Consider the following 22,076-nt stretch of genomic DNA (forward strand, 5'->3'; position numbering starts at 1 on the left):
TGGTACCAAAGTCCTTGCCTTGATTCCTGTTTTGTTCTGTTCTGTGCCTGTCCTAGAGGCAGTATATCCAGGCCTGAATCCTTCATCCTGTACCTGACCCTGTCTGAACTGTGCCTGCTGTGATTATGTTCCTGGAATCCCTTTGCATCTGGAGCCTCACACCCAGTGACTTTGGGTCTCTTGTATCCGGTGTTTCTGCTGAGCATCTACTACTCTGTGCTCTGACTACCATGCGGTATTAACCCCGTCTGGCTCACGTCCAGTACAGCGGTGCTTACACCATCCCGCTTGAGTTCCTTCCTAGGTCCGTTGCCCGGAGCCTGGCGACCGCAGTCTGGAACCTGATGACCGCTGTCTGGAGCTTGGAGCCTGAAGACTGTGGTGGCACCTGTAGGTCGTGTTGAATGTCCGGAACCGAAAGACTCCTATCTGATGTCTGCCGGTGACCCTGGGTCCAGATGTCCTGTCTGTACCCTGATGTCCTGCCTGCGTCCTGATGACCTCATGTTCCCTGAGGTCCTGATGACCTTGTGTTCCCTGATGTCATGATGACCTTGTGTACCCCGATGTCCTGATGACCTCGTGTACCCTGATGTTCTGATGACCTCATGTACCCTGATGTCCTGATGACCTCGTGTGTCCTGATGTCTTACCTGCATCCTGATGACCTCATGTACCCTGATGTCCTGCTTGTGTCCTGATGTCCCGCCTATGTGTGCCTCAGTGGAACCCTTCTGGGAGGTGTGAAATCGGGAGCCTGACATCATTATGTTTTGTTTATGTACTGTGTGACTTTACTTTAGTAAACTTTACTTTCTCTATACCTGAAGTTGTGTGGTGTAATCAAGTCTTACGTGTCTTTGTCCACATGCTCAGCTGCCACAGAACCCTGGTCTCTGCCCTCTCCTAGTTTCGGTAGGCCCAGGTCCCCCTCTGCGGTATAATGGGTCCCTATTTCGGCCCCAGGGGTCGCGCGCCCCGTGCCTTCTGAGGTCAGTCGGCTTGGGGGCATCTATGGGCTGGGCCAATTCAGCGGCTTCCGCTGATTGTTACAGTCAGTATTTCAGAGAATAGTATACTTGGCTGCAACCATCCAACCAGGCTGCAATTCATGCTTCCAGTGGTTTAGGCAGCATGGATCTACTGACAGGTTTCCTTTAAATGACTAGTGGGTCCATTAAGTAATATTTGTATATTCTCCCACGTTTGCATGGGTTTCTGATGTGTACTCTGGAATTATCTCACATTCAGAACATTAAAATAACTTCCTAGAGTATGTGTCTGAAAATGGAAGTTACATTTTTATCTTCATCTGGAATAAAGGTACCTTCACACTAAACAACTTTACAACGAGAACGACAACGATCCGTGACGTTGCAGCGTCCTGGATAGCGATCTCGTTGTGTTTGACACGCAGCAGCGATCTGGATCCCGCTGTGACATCGCTGGTCGGAGCTAGAAGTCCAGAACTTTATTTGGTCGTCAGATCGGTGTGTATCGTCGTGTTTGACAGCAAAAGCAACGATGCCAGCAATGTTTTACATGGAGCTAACGACCTGTGAGAACGATAAGTGAGTCACCGTTACGTCACAGGATCACTCCTGCATCGTTCTGGAGCTGCTGTGTTTGACATCTCTACAGCGATCTAAACAGCGACGCTGCAGCGATCGGGTCGTTGTCTATATCGCTGCAACGTCGCTGAGTGTGACGGTACCTTAAGCCTTATGGTGACAATTAGGGTTGAGCAAAACGGATCGGTCATTTTCATAAATCGGCAACTTTTAGGCAAAGTCGGGTTTCATGAAACCCGAAACGATCCTAGTGTGGGATCAGCCATGCGGTACACGATCAGAGCGCCAATGTCGCGTTTCATATGACGCTGTCACCGCCGTTTTTCATCCAATGAAGGAGGACGCAGAGTGTGGGCAGCGTGATGACATAGTTCTCGGTCCCCACCATCTTAGAGAAGGGCATGGCAGTGATTGGCTTGCTGTCTGCGGCGTCACAGGGGGTATAAAGGGGCGTTCCCGCCGACCTCCATGTTACTGCTGCTGATCTGAGCATAGGGAGAGGTGTTGCTGCAGTTAGTCAGAAGCAGGGACAGAGTTAGGGAGGAAATATAAACCCCCAAACCGCTTGTGCTGGAGCGATTTTCACTGTCCCACACCACCTTTTTGTGCAGGGACAGTGGAGGTTGTATTTTAGTGCAGCAGCTGCATAGCTGTGTGCACGGTGCTGTGCAAACCAACTGCTTTTTTAAAAGCAAAATTCCTGTTGCTCCTTTCTGCACAGTTACCTATCTTGTTTATTTGTCCACATTTTTGTGTTCAGCAGTCCTTTTTATTGCTGCCATACTTGTCCTGAGCTCATTGTAGGGAGCTTGTTATTTTTATTTTTTTTTAAATAATAATTCCAGCCACTTTCTGGCACGTTCATAGTGTTGTGTTATACCACTGGGCCAGAGTTGTGGTTCTGTGTCTCCCTCCCAAAAAAAGGGAGATTAAAATTTGCACACAGTGTATATTCTGCTGTACTGCTAGTGTGTCGTATATATCAGGCAGCCACTTTCTGCCACGTTCATAGCTTACTGTTATACCTCTGGGCCAGAGTTGTGGTTCTGTGTCTCCTGCCCAAAAAAAGGGAGACTAAAATTTGCACACAGTGTATATTCTGCTGTACTGCTAGTGTGTCGTATATATCAGGCAGCCACTTTCTGCCATGTTCATAGTTTACTGTTATACCACTGGGCCAGAGTTGTGGTTCTGTGTCTCCCCCCCCCAAAAAAAGGGAGAATAAAATTCGCACACAGTGTATATTCTGCTGTACTGCTAGTTTGTCGTATATATCAGGCAGCCACTTTCTGCCACGTTCATAGTTTACTGTTATACCACTGGGCCAGAGTTGTGGTTCTGTGTCTCCCCCCAAAAAAAAGGGAGATTAAAATTCGCACACAGTGTATATTCTGCTGTACTGCTAGTGTGTCGTATATATCAGGCAGACACTTTCTTCCACATTCATAGTTTACTGTTATACCACTGGGCCAGAGTTGTGGTTCCGTGTCTCCCCCCCCCCAAAAAAAGGGAGAATAAAATTCGCACACAGTGTATATTCTGCTGTACTGCTAGTGTGTCGTATATATCAGGCAGCCACTTTCTGCCACGTTCATAGTTTACTGTTATACCACTGGGCCAGAGTTGTGGTTCTGTGTCTCCCCCCAAAAAACAGGGAGAATAAAATTCTCACACAGTGTATATTCAGCTGTACTGCTAGTACGTCATATATCAGGCAGACACTTTCTTCCACATTCATAGTGTTGTGTTATCCCACAGGGCCAGAGTTAGGGTTCAATGTCTCCCCCCAAAAGCAAGTCATCTTTCAGGCAAGCTACGTGTCAGCAGGGGAAGGTGGGGCAAAAGAATGTAAAATCCATGATTGCTTAATTTAAATGAAGGTTAGCTAATCAACATTTTTGGTAGGCAGACGTGTCCTTTTTTCGGTCAGTATTGAACCAGCAGCACTGAACACTCTTTCTGAAAGCACACTGACAGCAGGGCAATTGAGGTTCTGTAATCCATATTCTGGCAATTCAGTCCAGGTGTCTAGTTTAGATGCCCAGTAATCAAAGGGGAATGACCTGAGAGGGAGAACATCGATAAGGGCGGAAAAGTAGTTTGTAACCATACTGGACAAATGCTGTCTCCTGTCACTTTGAATCGATGTAGCTGTCCCTGTCGTGTCAGCGGTCATTGCAAAATCATTCCACAACCTTGTCGTAAAACCCCTCTGTCCAATGCCACTACGGATTTCTGCACCTCTAGCACCTCTGCCATGTTGCCCCCTGCAGCTCGTGTGAGAACCATCACCGGCGCTGTGTGCTGGGAATGCCTGAACCAAACGGTCTACAAGAGTTGCTTGTTTGGTAGCCAATATTTGACCTAGGTTCTCATGTGGCATGATATTTTGCAGTTTTCCTTTATATCTTGTATTCAGGAGGCAGGCCAATCGGTTGTCGTCATCGGTCATCATTTTAAAAATGCGGGGGTCCCTTTTTAAGATACGCAAGGCATACTCAGCCATGTGGGCCAATGTTCCAGGTGTGAATTAACTGTTTCTGCTGGGTTGAGGCCCACTTTCTTGCAAATCAACATCACAAGTGTCCCTCAATAAACCTGTACCAGACCTTGCAATGCCACCAGTTTCTATTGCCACCTGAGAATCCTCCTCCTCCCATACATATTCATCCCCATCATCCTCCTCCTCATCCTCTTCGTCCGTCAATTCGTCCTGGACAGTTCCCTGAGCAGACAATGGCTGACTGTCATCAAGGCTTCCCTCCTCCTCGGCTGAAGACGCCTGCTCCTTAATGTGCGTCAAACTATGCATCAGCAGACGCATAAGTGGGATGTTAATGCTTATGATGGCGTCGACCACTGCACACCAGACAACTCCATGTCTGCCATCCAAGTGCCTGCCCGTGTATCCTCCCACAAATTTATAACAGCACGCCTCTGTTCGCGCAGCCTCTGAATCATGTGCTGTTATGACCCCAATGGCGAGGGTCTCAGAGGAACGTGGAAGTCTGCAGAATACAAAAATCCAGCTCATAGGGCAGTGGTAACTGGGTTGACCATATATCTACTCCTAACGCCAACACTAGAAGTAGCCGGGGATCATTCCTACGTTGATTCTAGATGACACGCGCCAGCCGGAGAATCTAGCTACCCCTAGTAGAGGAAAACAAAGACCTTTCTTGCCTCCAGAGAAGGGGACCCCAAAGCTGGATAGAAGCCCCCCACAAATAATGACGGTGAGGTAAGAGGAAATGACAAACACAGAAATGAACCAGGTTTAGCACAGAGAGGCCCGCTTACTGATAGCAGAATAAAGAAAGGAAACTTATATGGTCAACAAAAACCCTATCAAAATCCACACTGGAAATTCAAGAACCCCCGAACCGTCTAACGGTCCGGGGGGAGAACACCAGCCCCCTAGAGCTTCCAGCAAAGGTCAGGATATAGATTTGGAACAAGCTGGACAAAAATACAAAACCAAAACAAATAGCAAAAAGCAAAAGGCAGACTTAGCTGATATAACTGGAACCAGGATCAGTAGACAAGAGCACAGCAGACTAGCTCTGATAACTACGTTGCCAGGCATTGAACTGAAGGTCCAGGGAGCTTATATAGCAACACCCCTAACTAACGACCCAGGTGCGGATAAAAGGAATGACAGAAAAACCAGAGTCAAAAAACTAGTAACCACTAGAGGGAGCAAAAAGCAAATTCACAACAGTACCCCCCCATTAGTGAGGGGTCACCGAACCCTCACCACGACCACCAGGGCGATCAGGATGAGCGGCATGAAAGGCACGAACTAAATCGGCCGCATGAACATCAGAGGCGACCACCCAGGAATTATCCTCCTGACCATAGCCCTTCCACTTGACCAGGTACTGAAGCCTCCGCCTGGAGAGGCGAGAATCCAAGATCTTCTCCACCACGTACTCCAACTCGCCCTCAACCAACACCGGAGCAGGAGGCTCAGCAGAAGGAACTACAGGCACAATGTACCGCCGCAACAAGGACCTATGAAATACATTGTGAATAGCAAACGACACAGGAAGATCCAGACGAAAAGATACAGGATTAAGGATTTCCAATATCTTGTAAGGCCCAATAAAACGAGGTTTAAATTTGGGAGAGGAGACCTTCATAGGAACAAAGCGGGAAGAAAGCCACACCAAATCCCCAACGCGTAGTCGGGGACCCACACCGCGGCGGCGGTTGGCAAAGCGCTGAGCCTTCTCCTGTGACAACTTCAAGTTGTCCACCACATGATTCCAGATCTGCTGCAACCTATCCACCACAGAATCCACCCCAGGACAGTCAGAAGGCTCCACATGACCCGAAGAAAAGCGAGGATGGAAACCAGAGTTGCAGAAAAAAGGCGAAACCAAGGTGGCGGAACTAGCCCGATTATTAAGGGCAAACTCAGCCAACGGCAAGAATGTCACCCAATCGTCCTGATCAGCAGAGACAAAACACCTCAAATAAGCCTCCAAAGTCTGATTGGTTCGCTCCGTCTGTCCATTAGTCTGAGGATGGAAAGCAGACGAAAACGACAAATCAATGCCCATCCTACTACAAAAGGATCGCCAGAACCTGGAAACGAACTGGAATCCTCTGTCTGACACAATATTCTCAGGGATGCCGTGCAAACGAACCACGTTCTGGAAAAACACAGGAACCAGATCGGAAGAGGAAGGCAGCTTAGGCAAAGTAACCAAATGGACCATCTTGGAGAAGCGATCACATATCACCCAGATAACGGACATGCCCTGAGATAGCGGAAGATCAGAAATGAAATCCATGGAGATATGTGTCCAAGGTCTCTTCGGGACAGGCAAGGGCAAGAGCAAACCGCTGGCACGAGAACAGCAAGGCTTAGCTCGAGCACAAGTCCCACAGGACTGCACAAATGACCGCACATCCCTTGACAAGGAAGGCCACCAAAAGGACCTGGCCACCAGATCTCTGGTGCCAAAAGTTCCCGGGTGACCTGCCAACACCGAGGAATGAACCTCGGAAATGACTCTGCTGGTCCACTTATCCGGGACAAACAGTCTGTCAGGTGGACAAGACTCAGGCCTATCAGCCTGAAATCTCTGCAACACACGTCGCAGATCCGGAGAAATAGCTGACAAGATAACTCCATCTTTAAGAATACCAACAGGATCAGCGACTCCAGGAGCATCAGGCACAAAGCTCCTAGAAAGAGCATCGGCCTTCACATTCTTTGAACCTGGTAAATACGAGACAACAAAATCAAAGCGGGAGAAAAACAATGACCAGCGGGCCTGTCTCGGATTAAGGCGTTTAGCAGACTCGAGATACATCAGATTTTTGTGATCAGTCAAGACCACCACACGATGCTTAGCACCCTCGAGCCAATGACGCCACTCCTCAAATGCCCATTTCATGGCCAACAACTCCCGATTGCCCACATCATAATTTCGCTCGGCAGGCGAAAATTTCCTAGAGAAAAAGGCACAAGGCTTCATAACAGAGCAACCAGGGCCTCTCTGCGACAAAACGGCCCCTGCCCCAATCTCCGAAGCATCCACCTCAACCTGAAAGGGAAGTGAGACGTCAGGCTGGCACAAAACAGGCGCCGAAGTAAACTGGCGTTTCAACTCCTGGAAAGCCTCCACGGCAGCAGGAGCCCAGTTAGCTACATCGGAGCCCTTCTTGGTCATATCCGTCAAAGGTTTCACAATGCTAGAAAAATTAGCGATAAAACGACGGTAGAAGTTAGCGAAGCCCAAGAACTTCTGAAGACTCTTAACTGACGAGGGCTGAGTCCAATCAAGAATAGCTCGGACTTTGACTGGGTCCATCTCCACAGCAGAAGGGGAAAAAATGAACCCCAAAAAGGGAACCTTCTGTACACCAAAGAGACACTTTGAGCCCTTGACAAACAAAGAATTTTCACGCAAAATTTTAAAGACCAACCTGACCTGCTCCACATGCGAATCCCAATTATCAGAAAAAACCAAAATATCATCCAGATAAACAATCAAAAATTTATCCAGATACTTCCGGAAAATGTCATGCATAAAGGACTGAAAAACTGAAGGCGCATTGGAGAGCCCAAAAGGCATCACCAAGTACTCAAAATGACCTTCGGGCGTATTGAATGCGGTTTTCCATTCATCACCTTGCTTAATGCGCACAAGGTTGTACGCACCACGAAGGTCTATCTTGGTGAACCACTTGGCACCCTTAATCCGGGCAAACAAGTCAGACAACAGCGGTAAAGGATACTGAAATTTGACAGTGATCTTATTTAAAAGCCGATAATCAATACAAGGTCTCAAAGATCCGTCCTTTTTTGCCACAAAAAAGAATCCCGCACCAAGAGGGGAAGAAGACGGACGAATATGTCCTTTTTCCAGAGACTCCTTGATATATGAACGCATAGCGGTATGTTCAGGTACCGACAGATTAAACAGTCTTCCCTTAGGAAATTTACTGCCTGGGATCAAATCTATAGCACAGTCACAGTCCCTATGAGGAGGCAGTGCACTGGACTCAGACTCACTGAAGACATCCTGATAATCAGACAAATACTCCGGAACTTCCGAAGGCGTAGAAGAAGCAATAGACACAGGCAGGGAATCCTCATGAATACCACGACAGCCCCAACTTGAGACTGACATAGCCTTCCAGTCCAGGACTGGATTATGGGTCTGTAACCATGGCAGCCCTAAAACGACCAAATCATGCATTTTATGTAAAACCAGGAAACGTATCACCTCGCGGTGTTCAGGAGTCATGCACATGGTAACCTGAGTCCAATACTGCGGTTTATTTGCTGCCAATGGTGTAGCATCAATACCCCTAAGAGGAATAGGATTTTCTAATGGTTCAAGAGTAAATCCACAGCGCTTAGCAAATGAGAGATCCATGAGACTCAGGGCAGCACCTGAATCTACAAACGCCATGACAGGATAAGATGACAGTGAGCAAATCAAAGTTACAGACAGAATAAATTTAGGTTGCAAATTACCAACGGTGACAGGACTAACAACCTTAGCTATACGTTTAGAGCATGCTGAGATAACATGTGTAGAATCACCACAGTAGTAGCACAAGCCATTCCGGCGTCTATGAATTTTCCGCTCATTTCTAGTCAGGATTCTATCACATTGCATTAAATCAGGTGTCTGTTCAGACAACACCATGAGGGAATTTGCGGTTTTTCTATCACATTGCACCGAATTAGGTGTCTGTTCAGACAACACCATGAGGGAATTTGCGGTTTTGCGCTCCCGCAACCGCCGGTCAATTTGAATAGCCAGTGCCATAGTATCATTCAGACCTGTGGGAATGGGAAAACCCACCATAACATTCTTAATGGCTTCAGAAAGGCCATTTCTAAAATTAGCGGCCAGTGCACACTCGTTCCAATGTGTCAGCACGGACCATTTCCGAAATTTTTGGCAATACACTTCAGCCTCGTCCTGCCCCTGAGACATAGACAGCAAGGCCTTTTCTGCCTGAATCTCAAGATTGGGTTCCTCATAAAGTAAACCGAGCGCCAGAAAAAACGCATCAAGATCAGCCAATGCCGGATCTCCTGGCGCCAGCGAAAAAGCCCAATCCTGAGGGTCGCCCCGTAAGAACGAAATAACAATTTTTACTTGCTGAGCAGAATCTCCTGATGAACAGGGTCTCAGGGACAAAAACAATTTACAATTATTCACGAAATTCCTAAACTTAAACCTGTCTCCGGAAAACAGTTCAGGAATCGGTATTTTAGGTTCTGACCTAGGATTTCTGATAACATAGTCTTGTATGCCCTGCACACGAGTAGCCAGCTGGTCCACACTTGTAATCAAGGTCTGGACATTCATGTCTGCAGCAAGCATAGCCACTCTGAGGTAAAGGGGAAGGAGAAAAAAAAAACTCAGAATCTTCTTTCTTATAATCCCTCTTCTGCAATGCATTAAACATTTAATACTGGCCTGGCAAACTGTTATGACCCCAATGGCGAGGGTCTCAGAGGAACGTGGAAGTCTGCAGAATACAAAAATCCAGCTCATAGGGCAGTGGTAACTGGGTTGACCATATATCTACTCCTAACGCCAACACTAGAAGTAGCCGGGGATCATTCCTACGTTGATTCTAGATGACACGCGCCAGCCGGAGAATCTAGCTACCCCTAGTAGAGGAAAACAAAGACCTTTCTTGCCTCCAGAGAAGGGGACCCCAAAGCTGGATAGAAGCCCCCCACAAATAATGACGGTGAGGTAAGAGGAAATGACAAACACAGAAATGAACCAGGTTTAGCACAGAGAGGCCCGCTTACTGATAGCAGAATAAAGAAAGGTAACTTATATGGTCAACAAAAACCCTATCAAAATCCACACTGGAAATTCAAGAACCCCCGAACCGTCTAACGGTCCGGGGGGAGAACACCAGCCCCCTAGAGCTTCCAGCAAAGGTCAGGATATAGATTTGGAACAAGCTGGACAAAAATACAAAACCAAAACAAATAGCAAAAAGCAAAAGGCAGACTTAGCTGATATAACTGGAACCAGGATCAGTAGACAAGAGCACAGCAGACTAGCTCTGATAACTACGTTGCCAGGCATTGAACTGAAGGTCCAGGGAGCTTATATAGCAACACCCCTAACTAACGACCCAGGTGCGGATAAAAGGAATGACAGAAAAACCAGAGTCAAAAAACTAGTAACCACTAGAGGGAGCAAAAAGCAAATTCACAACATGTGCAATGTGAATCATGTGGAGTTCCACCTTGTTGCAACGTCGATTATTAGGCGGTGCTGGGGAAGATTCAGCGATCGCTGATGGTTCAGCATACGGCTGGAGTGTATGGGCATCCGGCGGATGTGCAAGCAAAGTCTTCGCACCTTCAGGAGCAGGGCTGGTAACTTTGGATAATTTTTGAGGAAGCCCTGCACCACCAGGTTAAAGGTGTGAGCCAGGCAAGGTATGTGTTTCAGTTCTGAAAGGGCTATGGCAGCCATAAAATTCCTTTTGTTATCACTGAATACCTTGCCTGCCTCAAGATGTACACTGCCCAGCCATGACTGAGTTTGTTGCTGCAAGTACTCCACCAGTACTTCCGCGGTGTGTCTGTTGTCGCCCAAACACTTCATTTGAAACACAGCCTGCTGACGCTTACCACTAGCTGTTCGATAATGGGACACCCCGTGTGCAACACTGGCAGCTGCGGATGGAGTGGTAGGGTGACTGCGCTCTGTGCACGAGCTTTCGTTTCTGGAGGAGGAGGAGGAGGAGTGGCGAACGCCGTATGCCAAATTTTTCCTGAGACTGTGGGATAGGCTGAACTGTCGCATTATGGCTTCCCCCTGTGGACCCTGCATCCTACACATTAACCCAGTGTGCCATGATGGACACGTAACGTCCCCAGCCATGCCTACTGGTCCATGCATCTGTTGTGAGGTGCACCTTTCCACTGACTGATTGCCTCAAGGCATGGACAATGCGGTCTTTGACATGCTGGTGGAGGGCTGGGATGGCTTTTCTCGCAAAGTAGTGTCGACTGGGTAGGTCATAGCATGGTACTGCGTGGGCCATCAGGTCTTTGAAAGCTTCGCTTTCAACCAAACGGTAGGGCATCATCTGTAATGAGATTAGTATAGCAATGTGGGCGTCCAAATCCTGTGTATGCGGATGAGAGGATGAGTACTTTCTTTTCCTTACGAGAGTCTCTTGTAGGGTGAGCTGGACTGGAGAGCTGCATATGGTGGAACTAGCGGTGGTGGTGGTGGTGGACATGGTGGATTGAGAGAGAGTTTGTTATGGTATTCTTGTTGTTGGCCAACATAGAGTCTTTCCTACCAATAACCTTGTGTTTCCCTGACTGCTTTGGCCTTACGATGATACCTCCACATTTGCTGCTGGTGGTGTCCTAACCGGTGGGCTTACAGTGAGGGAAGCAATGTAGCATTGCTGACTACCTTCACTCTGAGCAGGTGCACCAACGGTACGGGACCTTTCGTAGTTAGTCCAGGCTTGCAAGTGCATGGTGGTTAAATGTCTAAGCATGCACGTTGTATTTAAATTTTGAAGATTCTTCTCTCTGCTAAAGGTCTTGGAGCATTTCTTACAGATAACTTTTGACTGATCATTCTGATCTTGGTTAAAAAATTGCTACACTACACTCTTCCTACTATTGAAAACCTTTTCAGGCATTGTGCGCTGTGCTACTTTCACCGAATGGCCACGCTCTCCTAAAACTGTTTTTGTTTTTCGCAAACATTTTTGGCCTTATACGGGCCTGCCAGATGACAGCTGTTGCAATGTAGATGGCTGATGCAGATCATCCTCCTCTGCTTCTGAGCTAGTGGCAGCGGCACCCTCTTCCCCCAATGGCTGCCAATCTGGGTCAACAACTGGGTCATCTATCACCTCCTCCTCAATGTCATGTGCACCTTCCTCAGTGTCACCGTGTAAGGTGCTATAGCGTTCAGGACAGGGCACCATAGTCTCATCAGGGTCACATTCTGGCTCAGTAAACTGCGAGGGCAATGTAGTGATCAGAGTCAATGGAACAGCATCACAATCTAGCTGTGGCTGTGCATCAGTGCACTCCATGTCCTATTCTTCTTGTAATTGGCAGTGTACAATTTCCCTTTCGAACCCAGGCACGGTATGTGTAAAGAGCTCCATGGAGTAACCTGTAGTGTCGCCTGCTGCATCCTTCACTTTTGGTTTGGGAGAAGGACACAAGGAAATGTCTTTTTCCTGACCGGGAGCATCCACTGATGACTGGCTGCTCTTACATTTAGAACTTTGGGAAGAGGAGGCGAAAGAGCTAGAGGGTGAGTCAGCAAGGAAATACAACACTTTTTCCTGCTTCTCCGGCTTTAAAAGCTGTTTTCCTACTCCCAGGTAAGGGAGCCTTCGAGGCCTTGCATAGCCAGACGATGACGCAGGCTGAACACCTCCTGCCTTAGGTGCTACTGTGCTTTTGCCACTACCACAAGATGCAGCACCACCAGCACCATCAGTACCAGCTGGCAACCCCCGCCCACGGCCTCTTCCACCAGACTTCCTCATTTTTTGGAGGGAGACACTGAACCACAACTCATATTACACCGTCGTTATATGAGGGGCCCTGTGCCAGTACTGCCGCCCACGAGAGAGTGTCCCCCCCAGATTGAACTGTGCTCTACCACTTGCAATACTACCTCTCCCAGCTCCACCACTGTGTAGTCTGTGCAGGTAAAACCTGAAATGACACTGCCAATACGAATTATTTGAAATGATAGATGATAGTTAAAATATACAGGGGCCCTGGACTCCATTTAATATTTTACGCCTACTACCACTGTCTTTATTATTTGGGCGTAATAACGGTGTCTGCCGCTGCATCTTTTTTTTTCCTTCACTGAACAAAGCTGAACTTCAACTGTTGTCTAGTGTTGAGCATTCCGATACCGCAAGTATCGGGTATCGGCCGATACTTGCGGTATCGGAATTCCGATACCGAGATCCGATACTTTTGTGGTATCGGGAATCGGAATCGGAAGTTCCCAGTGCATGGTTCCCAGGGTCTGAAGGAGAGGAAACTCTCCTTCAGGCCCTGGGATCCATATCCATGTAAAAAATAAAGAATTAAAATAAAAAATATTGATATACTCACCTCTCCGGAGGCCCCTGGACATCACCGCTGGTAACCGGCAGCCTGCTTTGCTTAAAATGAGCGCGTTCAGCACCTTCCATGACGTCATGGCTTCTGATTGGTCGCGTGCCGCTCATGTGACCACCACACGACCAATCACAAGCCGTGACGTAATTCTCAGGTCCTAAATTCCTAGAATTCGGAATTTAGGACCTGAGAATTACGTCACGGCTTATGATTGGTCACGTGGCGGTCACATGAGCGGCACGCAACCAATCAGAAGCCGTGACGTCATGGAAGGCCCTAAACGCGCTCATTTTAAGCAAAGAAGGCTGCAGGTTACCAGCGGTGATGTCCAGGGGCCTCCGGAGAGGTGAGTATATCAATATTTTTTATTTTAATTCTTTATTTTACACAGTAATAGGGATCCCAGGGCCTGAAGGAGAGTTTCCTCTCCTTCAGACCCTGGGAACCATCAGGATACCTTCCGATACTTGGTGTCCCATTGACTTGTATTGGTATCGGGTATCGGTATCGGCGATATCCGATACTTTTCGGGTATCGGCCGATACTATTCGATACCGATACTTTCAAGTATCGGACGGTATCGCTCAACACTACTGTTGTCCCGTTTCAAATATTAAACTGCATTTGGCCTACTTGTTGGGTTGGGGCCTACTAGCATTGTCTGCCGCTCCTTGGTGTTCTCCTGGTTTATTTTTCTTGCACTTCAATCTTGAGGCTTTCGTTTAAATATTTTTTATATTAAACTGCATTTGGCCTACTTGTTGGGTTGGGCCTAGTAACATTGTCTGCTGCCGCCTCTTGTTTTCCTCTACTAAACAAAGCTGAGCTTGAAGCTTCAGGCTTTTGGCCTGTAACAACAATATGAAACTACATTTGGCCGAGTTCTTGGTTTGGGCCTAGTAACGTTGTCTGCTGCAGCCTCTTGTTTTCCTCTACTACACAAAGCTGAGCTTCAATCTTCAGGCTTTCGGCCTATATTTAGAATATGAAACTGCATTTGGCCTACTTGTTTGGTTAGGCCTACTAACGGTGTCTGCCGCTGATTGTCGTTCTCCTCCGCTGAGCAAACCAATGCCGCCTGTTTACTCCTGTTACCAATTTTTAACAGCTTTTAGCCTACTTTTTTTTATTTTTGGCCTATATCTGTGTTTCCTCCTCATTCCTTCCCATTGACCAGCCACTGCTAGATGAGTCTGCTGGTACATTGACACAGACCACTACATTCCCCTTGCACTCTACACAGCCTGAATCTGACCCTGCTGAAACTCAGGTTCCCCTTCCCGCATACTATACCACCTTACATGGGGACAAAGTGGAAGGTGCAGATGAAAGTGCAGGTTCCTTCAACAGGTGGGGGGGGCATACTCATTGGCGACGTCACTGGCACAGGGCCCCTCATAGTACGCAAAAGTGTCTCTGCCGGTGGGAGGCACCCCCGCCGTCAATCACAGCGCCGTACTTTGAGGGGCCCTGTGCCAGTGGCAATGCGAACGAGTGTGGCCCCCCCTGCTTGCTCAGGATCACAGCACTTGCAAAGTTGAAATACTTACCTCTCCCTGCTCCACCGCCGTGACGTATTCCACATTTCCTGGGCCCAAGAAAAAATTGAGCCAGCCCTCCCCCCCACAACTTTAACCAAATGACCCCCAATTTTCAATACCTAACTATTATTATAAGGTTAATTAAGATTGACAAGCTTAAGTAACAATAATTGATGTTTTTGACATTAAAATGGGCTCTGTAGGTGTTTTCCTGTCCTCCACTCACTGCCGACTTTTATTCCCCATTGACTTGTATTGGGCTTCGTGTTTCAGTCGGCCCCCGACTTTTCGCAATGATCGGCCGATTTCACCCGACCCGACTTTTGACAAAGTCGGGTTTCGCGAAACCTGACTCGATCCTGAAAAAGTAAAAGTCGCTCAACCCTAGTGACAATCCCTGTTAGCTACATGTAAAATGTTAGTCCTAGAGAAGCAGCAGGAATAATGAAATATATATAAATATATATATATATATATATATATATATATATATATATATATATATATATATATAATTTTCAAACAGGTTTTCATTTTAACATTTTTATCCAACTTCCAATGTTTTTGCACCATCTGCAAAATGTGTGGTATGAATCTACATCTTCAATATATAGGAATGCTTTACCATGTGTGCTAATTGCTGATATAAAACATGGCATCAAAGAGCCTGCATTTTGGCATGGCATTAAGGACATAGTGAAAGAGGTTGATTTGACACATTTTCTTTTGGGTACAAGTTAATCCTCCGGATGTATACAATTCTCTTGTGGTTTGCAAATCTGTTCAATCAGATGCATTTTGGGTCAAAAACTACTATTCCAACAAGTGCTATCAAAGTGGAAAAATACTTGTAAGAAGGAAAGTTCATTTATGTGAAATAAATTATTTTTAAACACTTGTCATCATCAAAAACATAATTTTCCTCATCATTGCTAGTGTTTTTTACCGACGTTAGACAACTAATGTCAAGGGAGATAAGAAAAGATGACATAATTTAATATTTATTTAAAACATAACTCTAATTATTTCTAGTAACATTTAATCTCAATGATAAAATATTGGACATTATGTTATAGCTAGCATACAACATTGAACACTTGGATTTGTATGTAAAATCCCACAGAAAACACTGTAACCTATTCACAGCTTCTAGGACCTCAATGGACTGCATGTCAATTCAGTACTGATTAAGGAGTATCCAATCCTAATTGAGGAGTATTCAAACCTAATTGAGGAGAATCTTGTCCTTACTGGGAGATCCTCCTCAATTAGGATTGAATGGTGCAGTATGGCCGCACATAACAGCTCTGCTGCTATTCCATTCATGTCTAAGTCCAACAGAGATAGCCAATGCCTGCATTAGCAGTAGTTATCACTTTCTTTCCCAGCCCCATGTACTAGAGATGACTGAATATGCCAATATTCAAATTTATCAGATTGTGTGAATTTTACTGGGAAATATCATTCACAATTGAATGTTCCATACTATGCTCTGGAGTCTCCTCAGACCCCACAGCATAATACATATAGAATGTGAAAAAAATCTTTACCTCATTGCTCATTTGTCCAGTTGTTCCAGTAGCCCCCTTCAAGTCCTCAGCACCTCTTTTTTTTTTGTCTTTCCAATGTGACCCCTTGGCCTCTCCACTCCGGGCTTTGTCTTTCGGGAATCAACTTAGTCTCACAAGTCACTGCTTGCTCAGGTGACACGCGTTGTAAGAGACACTCATTGACTTCAGAGCATTTGTCTAGCCAGAAGCCAGGGCCTGAAGTGATAGTGAGCTGCCGGGATGGCAAGATAGGTGAGCAGTGAAGTGAGTATTATTTATTTAACCATTTGTCTGGCCTTTTATGGTTCAGCAAAATGTTGCCTTCATCTGGCCACCACTTTGCTTAATTCATGTGAAGCGAATTGCAAAAATCCATATTCTGGAGAATACCCATTTTGGAAAAATACAAAGAAAATTCAAATCCATTGGAATAAATCTGCTCATCTCAACTTTGTACAATATGCATTTAGGATAAAGCCGTTTCTATGGTGCAGCTTTAATCAATAACTACAATATGATGTCACTGAGAATTCATCCAGACAACTTCTGCCGTATAAAGCATCCTGGAAACATGCATATAGAATGGAGGGATTATTGTTCCAGCTATGTTAAATGGTCTCAGCTCTACAAAAGCAGAGAGATTGATTCCCTAGCGAATGATGCTAATAATAATCAAAAATAATTATATGGTCCAGTGTGACAAAAAGATTTCTAGCATCCAAATAGGACTGTATAAAAAGCTGTTCTACACTACAACAGAGAGAGCATATAAGGAGAGGCGTAAGATGAACAATAAAAGTACAATACTTTATTAGAAATAATTTAAAAGACAAACAATGTTAAAAAGTGCCAATATAGTGCAAGGTGATGAGCCGAAGAAAGTGGCACCATGACATGGCAGGCAAGAGCAAGATGCAATCCTAATAGACATTGTAATTATTCAAAGAATCCTCCAATAATAAAGTTAATAGTACTTCCCAAATATACTAACAAACCAAAGGAGACGGTTTATGTAGCCGCCACCTCAATGAAGCCAACCATAAATAAAAATGCAAATTATTTTTATTAAAGACAAATCATAATATTATTAAAAAAGGCTACATCAATATTACACAGAAACATACCCCAGAAGAAGCCCCGGAAGAAGTCAAAAGGGTGAAACGCGCATCGGGGCATGGGGGTTACCCACGGACTACGGGATTTTCACTATCTACGTATAGGTAATGTTTATTGTAATTTACATTTTGAATGTGGGGCTATTGGCGACATTGGCAGTAATACGCAGGTGGACTTTAATAGATTTATGTCTATATGGGTCACACTGGGATGATAAATTGATAGAGATGCTGTGAGCACTCAGTGAGCTGTTAATCTTCTCTAGGTGGACTATGTAATTTTATATTTTCTGTATTATTGCTTCCTGTGACTAGTATTAATTATTTCCACATTGTGCCCTATTTTTTGTCCAATTTCTTTGGGTTTTTTCCTCCCTGGGGTATGTTTTTGTGTAATATTGATGCAGCCTTTTTTTAATAATGTAATGATTTGACTTTAATAAAAATAATTTGTATTTTTATTTATGGTTGGCTTCATTGAGGTGGCGGCTACATGAACCATGTCCTTTGGTTTGTTAATAGACCATGTAGTCAAAGATTGAAAATACACAAATAAGTATCAACATAAATAAAACTTGCATCTGGAGACTAGAAATAAATCATATAGTATATTGACTATATTCCCATAACACTTAAAATTATGGCTAAAGTGCCTGCAATACACATTGGATAGAACGCTGGAGTGTAGATGTGAAGACCATAGTATCCTACATTGATGTAATGAATATAATAAACACATCTTACCTCACCATGTGATGGTGCCACTTCCGCTATGTGCGTTTCGGTGGGGTGCCTTCGTCAGGGGCATTACATCTTGCTCTTGCCTGTCATCTGGTGGCACCACTTACTTTCTTTGGCTCATCACCTTGCACTATATTGGCACTTTTTTAACATATTTTGTATTTTAAATGATTTCTAATGATCTCAGCTCTGTAGGTAAACATGCATCATATATTGTGAAGGGCTTAATGTAGCAGTAAGAGAGATTTTAGCTTAAAGACCTGAATAATCTGAGATGAACAGGTTTGAAAGGAAATGATGCATCGCATCCCTGGAAAAGATAGTACATGTCAGTCAATGCATCCTTTACAACTAGGATGTCAGTAATGGCTAGGATGAAACAAAAGAGAAGGCTGCAATCAGATTTTTCTAAGTGGAGGGACGCTAAACTGTTTGACATGCATTTCAGAACTGTACTCTGCTATTTCTAGCAATCTCATGAAGAATAAATACATTGAAGGTCAAATATGCACAACATCATTCAGATAAGAGACAGGAATACTCGATTCTTTGAATCGGTGGGGATCTCAATGCTTGAACTGATCTGATCTAGAAGTTAACACCTGTCCTGTAGCTACCTGCTTGAAACAGGAATACTCCTTTAAATATGAGGTAGACAATGCTAGAATATTGGTTGTTAATTCCTGCCATTACCATGAGATTATGTTTAAGAGAGGGTTAATATTAGCACATTTATGTCTGAAGTATGATTGCGTTTTCCAATATTATTGTCCGCTATCCTTAATTTATAGTGTTTACTTGTACACTTTATACTAAGTAAATAGTCTAGGAAAACAATCTGGTAAGTTCACAGTGTCAGCAGAGACACAGATATGAAATATTAGCATAGTAATTGTGACAGCCTCCACAGCTTCTGCGCTGACATTTACAAAGGATTTAGAGCATGGTGTATACATTGATCTACATCTTAAAGTGCTTAGAAAGTTTACTGTCCCTGATCATGTACAAATAGCTCTTTGTAAACCAAATATTGGAGTTCTAGAAAATGCATTATTTTTGTTACTTGAAATTAGCTTAGTTACCCAATTAATGGTTTTCTGTTGTAGCTACAGTACAAAATACATGTTCTCCTACATCCTGGCTTACGTGTGGGTGGTATTTTTAGTTAATTTGATTTAATGTTGTGATGCATTATACATATCTATAACATTTGAGATTCTGCTTTATTTTTGATCAAACAGAGATTGGATGTAACAACTTCAAAAAACAGAATTAACATTAACATTGGTATTGTTGTTTCTAAATGATTATGAACTTGTTTTCTTTGCATTATTTGAGGTCTGAAAGCACCGGGGGGGGGGGGGGGGGTATTTTTATTTTGACCATTTCTCTTTTTCAGAAAAAAATACAAAATTTATTGCTTGGAAATTTAGAGACACATTGTCAGAAGTTTATAGAATAAAAGAACAATTTACATCTTACCTATAAAGACAAATCAGACAAACCGAACATTTTGCAGTGGTCTCTTAATTTTTGCCAGAGCTGTGTCACAAGATAATTGGCACAGAATCACAAGCTTTGGAAATAAAAAGCATGATTTTACATTAATCTTTTTAGTTACTTAAATTATATAAGTTATTTATGCTATATTTGTCTATTTGTGGCCACCCAAATTTAGGTTTGAAATGTGAATTGCTGCCTGTTGAGGTTCTTGCTTGAATATTGCAATATTGTATTGAATATATTCTGTGAAAAGTTCTGGACATACTTGTGTGCTCCAGTAAAATATTAATACGTAAAGAAGGCATCATATAACCACTGGAAATATTTAGTCTGTGTTTGCTAACTGATGCAACTTAGGCCGGCGTCACACTCAGCGTATGAAAATAAGGTCCGTTTTTTACGGCCGTAATACGCAGAAATGTTCCCAAAATAGTGATCCGTATGTCATCCGTAGGCAGGGTGTGGCAGCGTATTTTGTGCATGTCAACAAACAACAATATTCCATACCTTCCGACGTTCAGTCTTGTCCCACGCTGTAAATCCATCTGAAGGGGTTAAATCATTTTACACCCAGGAGCTCTGCTAATGCAGCTGTGCTCCTGTCTGTAAACTTTGTAAATGAATAGAATGCAGGGGAAAGTCCTGTAGTTACCTCGAGTCGCGGTGATGTGCCCTCTGCTGGATGAACTCATATGAACTCGAGCCTGGGAACTTATTCTGAAAAGTTTGATTTAATGATTTAACCCCTTCAGATGGATTTACAGCGTGGGACAAGACTGAACGTCGGAAGGTATGGAATATTGTTGTTTGTTTTTTTGAAATTTGTTTCAGGTGACAAGGGTCTTCAGGTGGATTAGGAGTATAATAAAATATTAAAACACCTTGTGTCTTTATTTCATTAAAATACTTTTTAAGAATGTGTGTGTGTTTTATTAACCATTTCGTACTATTGGATTAATAATGGATAGGTGTCATAATTGATGCCTCTCCATTATTAACCTGGCTTAATGTCACCTTACAATGGCAAGGTGACATTAACCCTTCATTACCCCATATCCCACCGCTACACGGGAATGGGAAGAGAAAGGCTAATTGCCAGAGTAGGCGCATCTTCCAGATGTGCCTTTTCTGGGGTGGCTGGGGGCAGATGTTTTTAGCCAGGGGGGCTAATAACCATGGACCCTCTCTAGGCTATTAATATCTGCCCTCAGTCACTGGCTTTCCCACTCTAGCAGAGAAAATTGCGCGGCAGCCCACACCAATTTTTTCTGGGATTTAACCCTTTAATTTAATAGCTAGAAACACCAAATTTTACAGAGAGACACTTGTTACATTAGTAAAGAGGAATATGTAATAAAAGAAGGGATATGAGATGGTTTACTGTATGTAAACCATGTCTCATGTCCTGTCGGGATGGGAAGGAGAAAGGAAAAGCCGGCAATTGAATTACCGGCTTTTCTGCTATCTAGCGCTGAATTAAATATACATATATATATAGATATATATATGTGTCTCACTGACACACATATATATATATATATATATATATATATATATATATATATATATATATACATATATACCTATTCTATGTGTACACATTTATTCTACATATTCTATTCTATTCTGTCAGTGATTTTACTGTACACCGCACTGAATTGCCGGCTTTTCTATAGAACACCGGTGCGTATTTCTCGCAAGTCACACGCATGGTCCATGTGTAATTCGTATTTTTCTCGCCCCCATAGACTTTCATTGGCATTTTTTTTGCGCAATACGCTGACAAACGCAGCATGCTGCGATTTTCTACGACCGTACAAGACCGTATAGTACGGATCAGTAAAATACTGCAGATAGGAGCTGGGCCATAGAGAATCATTGTGCCGTATGCAATCCGTATTTTCTGCACCTCTCATACGTCCATAAAACTCGCTAGTGTGACGCCGGCCTCATTCACCTTTTGTCCACTTTGTTTGTTGAAACCTGGTTCCACATCATAAAACCACATTCACACGTTCAGTATTTGGTCAGTATTTTACCTCAGTATTTGTAAACCAAAACCAGGAGTGGGTGATAAATGCAGAAGTGGTGACATGTTTCTATTATACTTTTCTTCTGATTGTTCCACTCCTGATTTTGGCTTACAAATACCGAGGTAAAAACCTCACCAAATACTAAATGTGGCCTTAGTGACAAAAATATAGGAAGTAAAATGAGTAATTAAATACTTCTGCATTCATTTTGGAACTCAAATGGAGAAAGATATCTAAATTGCATAGTCTTGTTACCAAACAGAGCACAGTTTTTAATTTCCACTTAAAAAAAATAACTCATGATAACACAGATTATTTTCATTTTGACAATTTTCTTTGAATAAAACCATACAGTTACTTATAAAATTGCTTTTAAATAGACTAAAAAAG

General features: G+C 44.0%; 1 protein-coding gene across 13 annotated transcripts in view; it reads left to right on the top strand.

Annotated features, from left to right (window-relative positions):
• The window catches only part of SYT1 (synaptotagmin 1), a 1,039,255-nt gene that overhangs the window by 249,627 nt on the left and 767,552 nt on the right, over positions 1 to 22,076 (top strand). The window lies entirely within an intron of this gene.

Source organism: Ranitomeya variabilis, chromosome 5 (genome assembly GCF_051348905.1).
Source record: "Ranitomeya variabilis isolate aRanVar5 chromosome 5, aRanVar5.hap1, whole genome shotgun sequence".
Classification (NCBI taxonomy): domain Eukaryota; kingdom Metazoa; phylum Chordata; class Amphibia; order Anura; family Dendrobatidae; genus Ranitomeya; species Ranitomeya variabilis.